Source organism: Equus asinus, chromosome 29, assembly GCF_041296235.1.
Source record: "Equus asinus isolate D_3611 breed Donkey chromosome 29, EquAss-T2T_v2, whole genome shotgun sequence".
In the NCBI taxonomy this organism is placed as follows: Eukaryota; Metazoa; Chordata; class Mammalia; order Perissodactyla; family Equidae; genus Equus; species Equus asinus.
Window position 1 is genome coordinate 20071633 of NC_091818.1, and position 13608 is coordinate 20085240.

At 50.7% G+C, this 13608-nt stretch overlaps 1 long non-coding RNA gene across 1 annotated transcript; it reads right to left on the reverse strand.

Annotated features, from left to right (window-relative positions):
• Window positions 1-2048: 2048 nt before the first annotated feature.
• On the reverse strand, window positions 2049-10170 carry LOC123282100 (uncharacterized). Its single transcript, XR_011499236.1, has 4 exons — window positions 9323-10170; window positions 6769-7019; window positions 5521-5717; window positions 2049-3624 (listed from the first exon to the last, which is right to left on the reverse strand). It is a non-coding gene; the product is annotated as an uncharacterized lncRNA (long non-coding RNA).
• Window positions 10171-13608: the final 3438 nt, after the last annotated feature.

Consider the following 13608-nt stretch of genomic DNA (forward strand, 5'->3'; position numbering starts at 1 on the left):
AGCGGTGCCATGTCCGCACCCAGGATCTGAACCTGCGAAACCCTGGGCCGCCAAAGCCGAGCGTGCAAACTTAACCACCCAGCCACGGGGCTGGCCCCTAAATGTTTTATACTATATTACATATGATATGTTTTACAAAAATATTTATCCTTTTAAGAAAGAGTCAAGTAGCAGTGAATGATTTCAACAACACAAAGAATGCAGCAGCTCTGTATAGGGAAGTGGCGTGAACTCGAAGGTATTGTGTCAGGTCAAAGAACAGGGACAGCACAGGATGGAGAAGTCAAAACAGGGAGACACACCATGCACACCTTTGCCTGGACACACATACACAGGTCCTGGAAGGACACATTAAGAACAGTTAACACGGAGCGGAACACCGGGCACCTGAGGACCAGGGCCGAGGAATCCTCATATTCTGCCCTTTCGTAGTTTTGAATTTTGAAGCACTTGAAAGTTTTCCTTATTCAAAAACCTTTGTTGTTTATAGAAAGAAGTCTGACAGTACCAAACCAAATGTTATGGAGGATGTGGAAGCCTATACTGCAGGGAAGAGAGCAAATGGGTAAAGCTTGGAAAGCAATTTAGAATGACCTGGTCCCATTTGGCCAGCAACAGCATTCTGAGGGAAACTTTTTTCACATATGTTCAGGAAACATATACAGGAATGTGCAGAACAGTCTCATGTGTAGTAACTTAAAAAGGAAGAAAGAAAAAAGGGCAGCAACCTAAAAGTTCCCCAGGGGGAAAATGTGTTTAAAGAAATTCTGGTTGAGCCATACAATAGACTTATCATTCAGCAACAGAAACAAGTCAAAATGGATAAAAATCACAAAATGTGGAAAGGAAGCAGTAAGAAAATGAAATGCACTATATGATACCGGTTACGTGATGTTCACGCACATGAACAAATTCTAAATATCCCTACATAGCAAAGTCTGATGTGTGTGAGAATGACAAGGGCGAAACTCCGGCTAGCGGTTACCTCTGGGAGGAGAGGAGAAACAGTCTCCAGGAAAAGTGTATGGATGCTTCATCTGTGCAGCTCATGGTTTATTTCTGAAGCTGGGCTGTGGGCACATGTGCTTCATTGTATTAATCGCCCTAACTTCTTGATTTTCTGTTATAGTTCATTTAAGCAAATTAAATTGCCACCAAAATCATCTGGAACATAGTATCTCACTCAGTCTAAGTTAGATTACAATGACAAAAGATTAACTGAGAAGATAAATGCCAACAAGTCTGACCTTGTATCATCTACCACTTCACATGCCAGATCTCAAGGGGTATTTCCGTCATGTTGCATCTAGCCAGATTCACGGGAACGGAAAAAATGTAGGAATAAAAAGATCCTGGAACTTTGTGATTAAATCATCTAATGTTTAGTGTTGTTGAAAATTTTACCAATTGCACAGTCTGAGCCCTGCATTTTCATAGGAGAAATTGAGGCCCAGAGAGATAAGCGCCCTGCCTGAGGGCATCAGAGAGTCTGTGATGGGGCCAGCTCTCCTGGTCCCCAGCGTGGTGCATTGTCCTGGACCCCGTCCTCTCATCAGAGAAGGAGCAGTGATTTTCTAAGAAGATGTGCAGTAGAACCAAAACATTAACCTGCTGGAGTTTGAGCGCCACCCCAGTGAGCCTCTGCTTGGCCAACCGTGAGAAAAGCATTTCCTGGAAGGAACAGACTAACGGCAGAACGTGTGGCTCAGACTGGAGTGCAGCTCCAGGGCCAGGGGGTGCATTTGGTTAATCGCCCTGCAGGCCCACCACCATGTAAGGCTCCCGAGTCCAGGCAGGGGCAGGAAGTATTGGCAGTACCGTCTGGGCTCCAAGCCTTTGCCAGCCTCAGGGCGCTCAGAAGCACCGGCCTGAGAGTCAGAGAGCGCCGGGGCAGTCCTGGCTCTCCCACCTGCTCGCTGTTTAGACTCAGACAACTTTTTAACTTCTCTAGTCCTCTAGTCATCAGAAAAATGAGGATAATAACCATGCCCATCTCATACATTTGCTATGGAATTATATATTGTGAATTCTGTGTGTGATTGAATATATTACCATATATATTTGCTCAATGGTTGCTACTATTATTTTTATTCTTTTAGGAGTGAAAAGTCACAAGTTTTCAGGGGTTACAAACAAGGCCACTCTGAATCAGAGAACAGCATCAACGGAAACAATCAGCGCAGGACCTAGCCCTTCCGCCACACGTCTAAGTTTAAGGTCAAGACGCAAGGTGAGGCTGTGTGTGCCCCTAGCCCCTCAGAGGGCCTCCCCAGATGCCAAGGGAGGAGGGCTGATGACCAGCAGATGAGGCTGCTCCCTCTCAACCCCCAGAACTGCCACCTGAAGTGGTTAGGGACACCCTGAGCAGGTGTTTGCCACAGCCCTCAGACGATAAACACACCAGTCAACGAACCAGGCAATCCCTCTTTGCTGAGTTCTCTGAACCAATTCATCCAATCCACGCAGAGGGCCGTGTGCCGGAGAGGCCGGTGTTCCACGTCAGGACACTGGGTGTTTCCGTGGGACGACTCAGGGTCCTACTCAGAGGCAAAGAGGGAGGCATGGAAGAGGACCAGAACAAGACACACTGTGTAGAGTCAAATCAGAACGGCAGGCAGGGAGTGAAGGAGGACTTCTGAGGAGGAAGGGATCGTCCAAGCTTTCCAGAGAAAGTGGGAGACGTCCCAGCCCTTGAGAACATGAATGGTAAAGGGTTCTGCACCCTATTCCAATGTGTGTGTTGAGGAGGGTCCCCACACCACCAGGTCATTCCCTGACACCAGCTGGGTGTCCTACAACTCAACTCAGTCCTGACACTGTCTACGTGGAGACAGCGTCAGATCACACAGGGCCCGTTGCAAGTCTGGACTGTGGCCTGCACGTTTGACCGAAGGGCTGTAAGTGGGAGGTTCTAACCACCCCCTCCTTGGGTTTGACTAATTTGCTAGAGCGGCTCACAGAACTCAGAGAAGCTGTTTACTTACTAGATTGCAGGTTGATTATACAAGGCTATAACTCAGGCACAGCCAGATGGAAGCGGAGCACAGGGTAAGGCCTGGGGAAGGGGTGCAGAGCTTCCTGCCCCCTCCAGGTGCGCCACTCCACCTGCGTCTCCACGTGTCCCCCAACCCAGAAGCTCTCCAAATCCTGACATTTTGGGGGTTTATGGAAGCTTCGTTATGACAGCATGATTGATTTAATCATTGGCCACTGACGATGCAACTCAACCGCCAGCCCCTCTCCTCTTCCTGGGAGGCTGCGGTGGGACCGAGAGTTCCAGCTCTCTGCTTACATGGTTGGCTCCACTAGCAGCCAGCCCCCCTCCTTAGGTGCTGTCTGAAAGTCACTTCATTAACGTGTAACAAGACACCTTTATTCTTCTCATCACTTAGGAACTTCTCAGAGTTTAAGGAGCTCTGTGCCAGAAAGAGGACGAAGAATAAATATGTGTGTCTTATTACAAATCACAACGTCACTGGTGGGCTTGGGGTCCTCCGTTTCCCTCTTCCTCGTCTTCCTCACAAGCCACGCCTCTGCCCAGACTTCCTGAGCCGCTTCACGCCCAGTTCTCCTCTCTGACGCTCCCTGCTCTTCGGAGTCTGAATTCTCAGTCATCCGGAGACCCTGTAAAGGATGAAACCTCTGGCCTCAGGCTGGATTTCCTGAATCGAGGGTGTTTAAACTGGAACCATAACTTGATCCTAACAGGACAGGGCAAGGCAGACTATCTAAGATGGTCTGGAAAGTGAAAACGTTAGTGCTTGACACAAAGGAATGTGGTGGGTGTGCAAATCTTCCACCACCGCGGTCCTGTACACGCTCACTCTCTGGAAGGAAGCCCTTTGCACCGCAGGGTGGCTTTGGGGACCTATATTCACTTAGTGTTGTTGCCTGGCATTTTTGGAGCCATCTTGCAAATCTCCTGTTTTTCACGAGGCCCCCTCCACCCCCACCTACCTAGAGGCAGCGCTGCTCAGTGGCTTCTGGTCCACCGAGTCGCTGTGTTCTCAAGTTTCTTGATGGCAGTTGGTTGCCTTTTCTGCTTCTGGCCCTTTCTCCTCTCTGCCCCACTTCCCACTGGTGAGCTGCACTTCTCGGCTCCCACTTCCCTCCAGGCTCCCCGTCATTGCAGCCTTCAACATGCCAAAGCGTCACTCTCCTGCTCTCGTGGGGAAGGCGTCTCTACCTCTCTGTGTTAGAGTCCACCAAGAGGGCCCAGGCTGTGCAGCTCACGTGAAAGGGCTCGATCTGTGTCCTCCCAGCCTCTGCTCCCAGGGAGACTCGGCCATGAGCCCCTAGGGAGATGGACTTGAGGCAAACTGACCACAAGCACTAAGCTGAACTCATATCCCATGGCTCACATCACTGTCTACCTTCCCCTTGCCTTTGTCTCTGAGTCAGAGCTGCTATGCTGGGCTCCCTTGTCCCTTAGTATGAGTTTTCTCCCAGAAGGTGCCTCAATGATTCATTAAAATAAAAGCTTTGAGGGGCTGGCCCTGTGGCATAGTGGTTAAGTTTGCACACTCTGCTTCAGCAGCCCAGGTTCACAGGTTTGGATCTTGGGCATGGACCTACACGCTGCTCATCAAGCCACACTGTGGTGGCATACCACATACAAAATAAAGGAAGATTGGTACAAATGTTAGCTCAGGGCCAATCTTCTTCACCAAAAAGAAGAAAAAATAAAGTTTTGGGAAGACTTGCCTTACCAGGTCATCCCTGGACAGGCCCAGGTCTCCACATAGGCTCAGGCTGGTGCACCCAGTGCAGGTGCATAGAGAAAGGGCTATCACAGCGCATGCTCTCTTCTTGGCCCTACAGCCTGGGGGCATGGTGAGGAGGGTTCTCGACCAGCAGAGAGTTGTGCTGAAGTTTGGGGTCAGGACCGAGGTCATGCAGGGTCCTCCACAGCCTAAATGATCTGGGCCTTTGCCACGTCTGTACAGGATGTCCAGCATATCCACAGCTACAGTGGCTTCTGATGAGCAAGTCACCCAAGAGTCTACTGCATGAGCAGGTCTGCGTTCTGGAACCTTGGGACTCAGGGACTTGTGGGGCCACTACAGGGGACCTTTGGACAATACGGAATTGTCCTGAGGGCCTGGGGCTCTGGGCAGGGCTTTGGTGGTGACACTTTTTCTGGGGGCAGCGTGGGGAGCAACAAGCCTCTCTGTGCCTTTTTTGTTGACAGAGAAATAAGGTTTGTGTTCTCTGGAGAGAGACAGTGGAGAATACGCTTCTCATTACATCACACGGGGCAGGTGAGCCTATGGGTCAGGCCTGGGTTTCTATGGCGGAGGCTTCAGCACCAGTTTCCTCTGGAGGGGCAGCTGTCTGAGGCATAGGCTTCCCTGAGAATCTGGCACTGTCGGACTCAGGGCGTGGGAATGAGACCTGGAGAGTGCAGAGTGTATCTCTTTCATGGGCTTTTTTCTTTCCTTCTCTCTTAATCTCTACCCACCCTAGCGGCCCCCACGCCCGCAGTTTCTATTTTCCTTCATCCCAGCCATGCAGACTTGCCTTGTTTCTGCGCCTGCAGGCTCCAGCATCTCAGTCCTCATTCTGCCAGGGTTGCCCAGAAGGCAGAGAGTCAGAGGCATCTCAGCCCGGCGTCTCCTCATGCACGTCGAGGGACGCGTTCACCATCTGCTTTCAATGAAGTGTGGGTTTCAGTACATATTATGGAAACAGAGATGGAAAAACCATCGGGGTCCCTCCTGCAAAAACAATCATTATCCACTGAAATGAGCTCTTAGGATCTTCCGGGTGGAGAGCACATCACTATTAATGAAGAAGAATTCAGACAGGAATTCTGGCAGGGCTGGACAGAGAGGAGAGGGAAGAAATGGAATGTTTTACTCACCCAGCAGTCATGGGGAGAGTGCCTGAACAGAGCAAACAGTCCTACAGCCAGCCCGCCTGCCTGCCATGGCTGTGCAACCTGACACCAGCCTCGAGCCGCCTGCCTTCTCTCCAACTCAAGAATGTGTGCTCCCAAGGCCGTGGTGCTGGGAGGTGGGCTAAATTACCAGAGAGACACGGGGCACCCAACCACGGGCAAGCTTAATCAAAGGCTGGAGGGCCACAGTGCACCACACTGGGGCCTGGCCTCCACCCGGGGCCGCGCGTACCCCGGGAGTGCTGGGCTATCAGAGTGGGCCTCACCTCACCTCGGGGCTTCCTGCGAAATTCACTCTCCTCCCTCCAGCCCGCGTGCTGAGGAGCTGCTGTGTCTAAGACATAAGCCTCAACAAGTCTCTGGTTCAGCAGGCGAAACGAGGGAGCACCCAGGACAGTGCCTGTGTGTGGCAGACCCTCAGTAAGGATCTGGAAGGAAAATGACAACGTCTGCTTTCTTTTCTCCTACTACGAGAAGAGCCAGCGCTGCCCTTTCCAGAGAGCCACATGGCTTTGCACGCTGCATGCCATTGCGGGCGTGGTTGTGCGTGCACGCATGTGTGTGTATGCACGTGTGTGTATCAGATCCCCACCCTCCCCCCTCACTCAGTGATGCCTGACATTCCACACTTAAAGACCCATTTCCTTCTTCCCTCTTAAGAAACCATTATCTCAGAGAGCATGACGCCTCAAGCTTTATCAGTAATTGACATCGTGGGGAAATTAGTTCATCAGGCTCTCCCCAAGAGAAGGTCTTAACGGAGGAGAAGGAAAAAATGAGAGCCCAGATGGGAGCAGAGCACATCAGGAAAGACAGTCACCAAAACAGATTCGCTGGCTCCCGGTTTCGCTGAATCAGCGGGTCCTAACCTTTCTGCAGCCGGGAGAGGTGCTGAGCACAGTACCAGGGACCACGCGCTCCATGTCCATGTTTTGAGGGAAACGTCCCTGCTGGTACATAGCTGGTTTTTCAGATCAGGATTCCTGCTAGTTGGGTCTGGTTTTGACACCCCAACTTCCAAATACTGTACTTTGTAAACACTGCTGTGCTGTTCTCAAAGTGCTGCCACAAAGCTTTTCTCACGGGTCCTCAAACAACATGGACACATGGTCATTTTCACCTGTTGGTAAAAGCAAGCGAGGCACAGCTGTCAGTCTGAGAATATGGTGCCTCACACCCCAGGCCTGGCCTCAGCTCCCTGAACAGCTCTGATGGACGCACACATGTGCACAGGCACACACAACAAAGCCGTCACCGCATCTCAAAACCCAGCGTGCAGTAGGCTGCCTGGGAACCTGTCCCCAGACACAACTCTGTAGCAACAGTGACTGCTGTCCAAGAGTCCATGTGGCTTATGAGACAGATGACCCTCAAAAATGTCAAGGTCAGCTGACAGTGCACACTGTCTTGGTGTGCGTGTACACATTAGCTTAGCTGTTAGAACGTTCCAACAAAGCTTTCCTTCATTTTTCCCGGGTTGAGAGGCGGTGCTGACGGCTAGGAGAGTGTCGCTCTTTCCTTCACTGCAGAGGGACAGGAACTTCTCGTCCCCCCGGCGGGCCGGCTGTTTATTTACTCGGCTCTCTGGACAGCTCACCAGCAGCGTCAGAGTGGAAGGCTTAAGGAAACCAGCGCAGGATGGCTGCACGTGCGGGGAAGCACCAGCAGCCCGTCCCACCCAGGTCTTTCCTGAGCTCAGAGCCACTACGCAAATCCCATGGCAGGAAGGCCAGACTTCCAGGAATGCCCCCCTTCACGCGCAGACCCCGAGCCAATCCAGCAAAGACAACAGATGATACAAACCAAAGAGTGGGCTCAAACAGGCCCCCCACCCAGGCCATCGCAGCTCCACTGGGTTTGTCACATCAAGTTAGCTAAGTGGTTGCTCATCACGCATTGCTCATTCTTCCGTCTATATTGCTGACTACTTGCTTTGGAATTGACTGTTATTTTGTGGTCCACGTACTAGACTGTTGAAAGCAGGGATTGTTTTTTCTGATTTTTAACATACGTTCTCACACAGTTCGTTAGAAATCCCGGGCAGTCATGAGGCCATCTGGACACGATCATGTTGAGTGGGTGGGTGGAAGTGTTGTGTGATGTGTCTGAAGCTACACAGAGAATTTTGGGAATTTCAAAGACCAGACTACCTCTTTGCTCAAAGTTCCTTCCCACCTTTAGAGGTACACTTAACTAGGTCAGACCCCTGGACACTGTCTAGTAACTCTGGGTCACCTGGAATTAAGGGTTAGCTGGGGCTAATTGCCAAGCACCCCACACTATGCATCTGACGGGTGGCTAATGTGGTTGGAACCACAGGACAGAGTTGGTTTATTATGGTTCTGTGATCCGGCCATCCGTGGCTTAGTGACCACAGATCAGGACCCCCGAAGAAGCGAAGTCATGTATGTACAATAATATGAAGAGCTAACGCATCGAGAGGGATTACTCTCTGCCAAGCACTGTTCTGAGCACTTTGCATATGTCAGCTCATCTAATCCTCAAAACAGCTCCAAGGGCTGAGAACTATTATTATCACCCCCGCTGTGCAGGGAAGGAAATGGGAACACAGAGAGGTAAATAATTTTCGCGAAGTTTCCCATACAATGTTCGCAATGGTGGATGTGTAGACACATGCCGACCTGCCCCTCTCTTATCTTCTATGCTGGGAGCTGCCAACCATGATGATTGATTAACACTGGGCAATTAATGGAGGGGACTGACAGTGGCTGGATTTGTGCTGCCACCGTGAGGAGGAGGAATCACACTCCAGCTGGATCAGTGAGAGACTCAGGCACCAAGGAAAGTGGAGGAGAGTGTGGAGCTGGGGTCCATGACCCCCTCAAAGAGCAAGCTGCAGGGTAGGAAACTGAGGCACAGAGCCTGAGCTCAGAGTCCAAGGGCCAAAGCGAAACAGAAAGCCAGGCCGACCATCCATCCAGCAGGGCCGTCTGCCTGAAAGGGTCAGATGGGTGAGTGAGCGGGATGCAAACCACGACCCCAGAGTGGAGGCAGAGCGTGGAGAGACGGGGACAGATACAGGGCAGATCCCAGAGCCCACCAAACACTCTGGGCTGCTTCTCCTGGGAAACCTGCAGGCCGGGGTGTCTCTGGGGCAGGGCTGGGGAGGTTCTGTTCTTCCTCTCATCCCTGGCTTGGCCGAACCTGGTAATGAAGCTGGCATACGGTCTAGTTTCTAGTATGTTCTGGGAGGACATTACCAGGACACAAGAATCTCAGAGCACCCCATCCCACAGGGGGGTTCAGAGAAACAAGTTCGGATAACGGTTGGGAGAGCAGCCTCGGAGGTTTTAAATGTGGCCTCAGATTTCAGCTCAGTTGTGACCTTGGGCCAATAACCTCCCTCTAAGCCTTCAGTCTCCTCACTATAAAATGGGAATAATAATAAAACACATCACTCACCGGGTTAATGTAGTGGTTAAAGGAGATAACAGGTGCAGAGTGGTCCGCACAGCGGCTGACACCTAATCAAGATGCAGTCAGCGACGCCTCTCACTGCTGTGACTGTCAGTGTCAGGAATAACAGGGGTTACTGGCTGGAAGGCGGCAAGGAGGAGACAGGACGGAGGTGAAGCCATTGCTCTCATTGTTTGTGGGGCTCCACTTTCTCCCCCATCTTCTAACTAAGAGGTATAAGCCCTTCCAGAGGATCGCCCCCTTTCCCTGCCCCTCAGAACCCTGAGCAGGTACCAGGCGCTTCAGGAATGACAGGCTGGCAGGTGGGAGGATGTTCTGGGTCGTCACTCCCCCCCTCACCTCCCACTCAGTTCCTGCCTCAGTCAGAAGAGCTACAGTGGTTGCCTTGATCCGAACAGTCTTTGATTTCTGAGACCAGTTCTCAGAAGAGTTCTTCAGCTCTCTCTCAATCCTGGGAAGCTGTCGAGGCCCCAGGAGAATCGGGCTCCATGAGGCAAGGACTGCCAGCCCAGAGTTGTAGCCTAGCCCCTCCTGGCTGCACCTGAGTCTGAACAGACCCGCCCCCCGAGTCCTGTGAATGCCCTTCATAGCTACGTGCATCCTCCGTTGAGTTTCCAGCCTCTTTGCAAAACACTACTTAAGCTTCCATCTTTTAAACCACCAGCCAAAATCTGTGTTTACATATTTGGACAAAGCTCTCATCGTCTTGAATAGGAGTCGTACCTCCAGCTGTATGACAGGGTGTGGGTCCCACACTCACCCAATGAGACCTTGAAACTGAGTGGAAAAACCTCCTCACCCCAGGTACCCCAGCCTCCGCCCAGGACGGCTTTCCACCCATCCAGGAACATCTCTGGGGCCTGGGAGAGCTGGATGCTGGGCCCCCAGCTCACAGCGCCCCTGCCCAGCGAGGCATGAATGACTTCAGGATACAGCAGTTCAACAAAGGAAAATATGAAGGGGGCCTGATTTTCCCAGCTGCCTAAGAGGGGAAAGGAAGCTGGGCTCAGTGAATCATACAATGGCATGGAAACAATTCAAGGAACTGTCCAAAGGAAGTGACCAGAATAGCCTGGCCGAGCCCTGCATGCTGGTGGAGCAAAGAAAATGGAAGCCAGTGTCTCTACAGCACCAGGAGGAGGACATTAAAACAAGAGAAGAAACTTTCTGCATGGCGGGGAAACTGCCCTTTAGAAACACTGGCCCAAATGAAATTATCAACCCCCAGGCCCAGGAGGGAAAGTGGGCAGAGGCGGAGGCCATGGTGCTCGTGGCCATTCGGCCGCTCGGAGCCCTGTGCCCAGCGCTCTCCAGCCCAGCGTTCCATGGTGACGTGGGTAGCTTGCCATGGGCCAAGATGCGTCTAGTCACACCACAGAAGTTGGCCAGTGGCACAAACTAGGGCTCCTCTCCCCACTCCCAGAGCCAATGTTTCAACATGTTTCTACACGGCTGGGTGGAGGGGCTGAAAAGGGACCCGGTGGGGCCGGTGGGGGGGCCCCAGCGGGTTTAGGCCCGATGCTAACGCAGGGAAAGAAGAGCTTGTGGCCCAGGCTGTGCGCCCCACCCCAGGGAGAGGACTTTGTCTGCAGAGAAATGCAAATTTAGATGCTTAACTCCGCGGTCTCGTCGTCAGTTCTGAAACTCTCTCTCAAGGGTGAAGGATGCTTAAACCTTTCAAGACCCAGCTAACTAAAACACGGAGCCCGGGAGAGGGAAACGGTCGTCTGCCATCATCCTCATTATCCTTGGCTTCAAAGGGCTCCAACGTGTTTACGAAAAGAACACGAGAATTCTCTATGTTTATTTTAAAGCATGGACTTTAATAAACAGTCTTTAAAAAAAACAACCCTGAATAACACACAGGGGAAACAACCTTATTTCTTTGTTTTATGCATCAGTCAAAACATAACACTCCCCGTGGCTTTGGCTTAAGTGAGTTTGGTTTCTTCACAAAAGTTCACCGTTTATAAAATACATACACTTTATGGACTTTGATCTCCCCACTGGCACAGCTTGAGGTTGGTTCAAAGTTCGACAGAGTTAAACACAACCACATGCGGCCGGGCGGTGTACACGTCCCCTTTGCCAATGTCTGCGGAGGCCAGATCAGGACTGGAAACGTTTGAGAGGTGGACTGGAAACGTTTGAGAGGTGGGCCGGGCCAAGGCCGAGGGTGCGCGCCTCACCCCGGGAGGACCCCGCCGTCGCTCTCTCCTCCCGCCTGCTCCCGCTGAGCCAGCGCTGGTGCCCGGAGGGTGACTTGGGTGAACCGAGCACAGGTCCCCCTGCCTCTCAGAGGCTAGGATGCCACCTCAGCTGGCTGCTCATCAGCATTACCCTTTTTAATCCTCCCTGACTAGGGACACTTTGATGAAAATGCAAGTGTTGGAAGAATTTGTAAAAAGGTAAAAACCCACACTTCTCAGTCACAAGAAGTCAAAAGTATGGGCGTTTTAAATCTGTTTGTATGTCTAGGGACATAGGTAGGCAGGTAGATGATAGAGATAGATACACAGACAGACAGACAGACAGACTTTGATCCCATTCTTCCTTCCTGCATCCTTTTTAGCCAGCCCTGGTGGTCTAGTGGTTAAGGTTTTGTGCTCCCACCGCGGTGGCCTCAGGTTCATCTCCCAGTCAGGGAACCACACCACCTCTCTGTGGGTTGTTATCCTGTGGCGGCTGTGTGTTGCTGGGATGCTGAAAGCTCTGCCACCACTGTTTCCAATACCAGCAGGGTCACCCATAGTGGACAGGTTTCAGCGGAGCTTCCAGACTAAGACAGACTAGGAAGAAGGACCTGGCCACTCACTTTCGAAAACATTGGTCAGGAAAACCCCATGCACAGCAGCAGAGAATTGTCTGACACCACACTGGAAGGAGAGAGGCTGGCACACAAAGACGGGGCAGGGCTCCACTCTGCTGTATACAGGGCACTGGGAGTCAGAATCGATTCGACAGCACTAACAACAAACATTCTTTTTGGCAGATGCTGGGGCTCCCTCCTTGTCAGCCCTTGTCCCCTCTTCCACGCTGACAGAGCCCTGGTTAAATTCCAGTGTCCGCTTCTCCTCCTTAGGGCTCAGGGCGAAACCTGACTGCTCCAAGCCAATCTTGGTGACACAAGTCCTTTCTGGGGACTGATCTAGTGTTTGGTAAGAGAGGAGTTCTAGTCAATGAGATACGATGAGTGGTTAGCTTAGACACTGCTGGGAAAGGCTTTTCTTCCTGAATAAAGGAACATAAGACAAAGACACTCCTGTTTCTGACTCCAGGTTGTCTGAAGCTTCCGCAGCTGTCTTAAAACCACGAGGGCAGGGTGGAATAAACAGGCTACGAGCACGAACAACGTGACTGAAGATGGCAGAGTAGAACTGAAGATGGAGAGAACCTCGGTCTGTGATGACATGGTGGAACCACTGAATTAATCAACTGTTAAACACACCTAATTCTGGACTTCCTGTTATGGAAGAAACAAATTCCCTTATTATTTAAGTAATGTTCTGGGTAATAATAAATTAAAATGCAATTCACATACCACACAATTCACTCATTTAGAGTGTACCATTCGATTGTTTTTAGCATGTTCAGAGTTGCACAACCATCACCACAATCGTTGTTAGAACATTTTCATCGCCTCCACAAGAAACCCCGTGTACCTTTTAGCTATCACTCCCCAATCTCCCATTCCCCACAGCCCGAAGCAACCACTACTTTCTGTCTCTGTGGAATTGCCCATTGTGGATAGTTCATATAAATGGAGTCACACAATAAATTGGTCTTTTGTGGCTGGCTTCTTTCACTAACCATGTTTTCAAGGTTCATGCATATTGTAGCATATACTTCATTCCTTTTTATAGCTGAATAATATTTTACTATCTGGATATTCCACATTTTGCTTATTCATTCATCATTTGATGGACATTTGGGTCGTTTGCACCTTTTGACTACTATGAATAGTGCTGTTGTAAATGTTCATGTATAAGTTTCTGTGTGGTGATATTGTTTCATTTCTCCTGCATACATACCTAAGAGTGGAATTACTGGGTTATTTAAGTAATTTTGAGTTGGATTGTCTGTTTCTTGCAGCCAGAAGTATCCTAATTGATACACTTTAAAGTAAATAACACAAAGAGAAAGCCCTTGGTCTCTACACACACTCAGGCTGCCAGTCTACGGCCCTTCTCCCTCCGTCATGTAACCAGGAATAAAATATCAAGCTCAAGGGTCATGGAATATTTTGAATCTGCTCTATCTTCCTGGAAAGT